Raw genomic sequence first — 1545 nt, forward strand, 5'->3', positions numbered from 1 at the left:
TATTAAATACTGCATGGTTTGCCCAAGCTAAGATGAAACCACATCATAAATCAATAAGCATTTTGCATTTTCTTTCATTATCTACTCAAAGTCATGCCTACTGCACCTCTATATATATACATACATATATATGTTATTGCTAAAAATTGATAATTATCCTCTTACCTATCAGCAAATTGTAATCATTTTTCGGGTGAAGGATTTTGCCTCAATGTTTGTGGCTACTGACTGACCACAGTGGTAGTTATTGATGTTGGGGTGACTGTGGTAATTTCCTAAAATAACAATAAAGTTTTACCATACTGATTAACTCTCCTGTCATGAACAGTTTCTCCATAGCATGTGGTGATGTTTGATAGCATTTTACCCACAGTAGAACTTTCAAACTTGGGGTCAATCATCTTAAACCTTGCTGCTACTTTATCAATTAACTTTATGTGATACTCTAAATACTTTGTTATCATTTCAATAATCTTCACAGCAGCTTCACCAGAAGCAGATTCCATCTCAAGAAAGCACTTTTCTTGCTCATCTATAAGCAGCAACTCTTCACCCATTAAAGTTTTATCATGAGATTAAAGCAATTCAAATACAATAATGATAAAAAAAAAAGTTTAAAATGCTGTGAGAATTACCAAAATGTAACACAGAAACACAAAGTGAGAAATGCTTTTGGAAAAATGGTACCAATAAACTTGCACAATGCAAGGGTGACACAAACCTTCAATGTATAAGAAAAATAAAACATGTGCAAAGCACAATAAAATGAGATATTTCTGTGCTCATTACCAAGTTAACAGGCCAACAAAAATATCATCATGTCAACATATATTGAACAAAATTCAATGCCTGTTTAGCATTAAAAAATAACCAGCCTAGGATTAAAGGAAGCTACTTTAATCTGATTAAGTTCATCTTCTTTTTTTTAATGTTTATTCTTATGTTTGAGAGAGAGGGAGAGGGAGAGGGAGAGGGAGAGAGAGAGAGAGAGAGAGAGAGAGAAAGAGAGAGAGAGAGAGAGAGAGAGAGAGAGAGAGAGAACAAGTGGGAGAGGGGCAGAAAGAGAGGGAGATACAGAATCCAAAGCAGGCTCCAAGCTCTGAGCTGTCAACACAGAGCCCGACGCAGGGCTCAAACTCACAGACCAGGAGATAATGACGTGAGCCGAAGTTGGATGCTTAACTGACTGAGCCACCCAAGTGCCCCAAGTTAATCCTATAAAAGCCTACAGCAAAATCATGTTTTGTTATTGTGTTTTAATAAACTTTTAAATTTAGAAAAGTTTTAGTTTGTAAAAAGATTATGGAGATAGTACAGAGAATTCTTATACTCAATACTCAATATCCACTATTGTTAGCATCCAACCTTAGTATATGTTTTTCCAACTAATGAAAGAATACTGACACATTATTATTAACTAAAGACCATACTTTATTTTTTTATTTACTTATTTTGAGAGAGAGAGAGATAGAAAGAGAGAAAGAGAGAGAGAGAGAGAGAGAGAGAGAGAGAGAGAGAGAGAAGGGAGCATAGAGAGATGAATAG

This window comes from Suricata suricatta, chromosome 9 (genome assembly GCF_006229205.1).
Source record: "Suricata suricatta isolate VVHF042 chromosome 9, meerkat_22Aug2017_6uvM2_HiC, whole genome shotgun sequence".
NCBI classification, from domain to species: Eukaryota; Metazoa; Chordata; class Mammalia; order Carnivora; family Herpestidae; genus Suricata; species Suricata suricatta.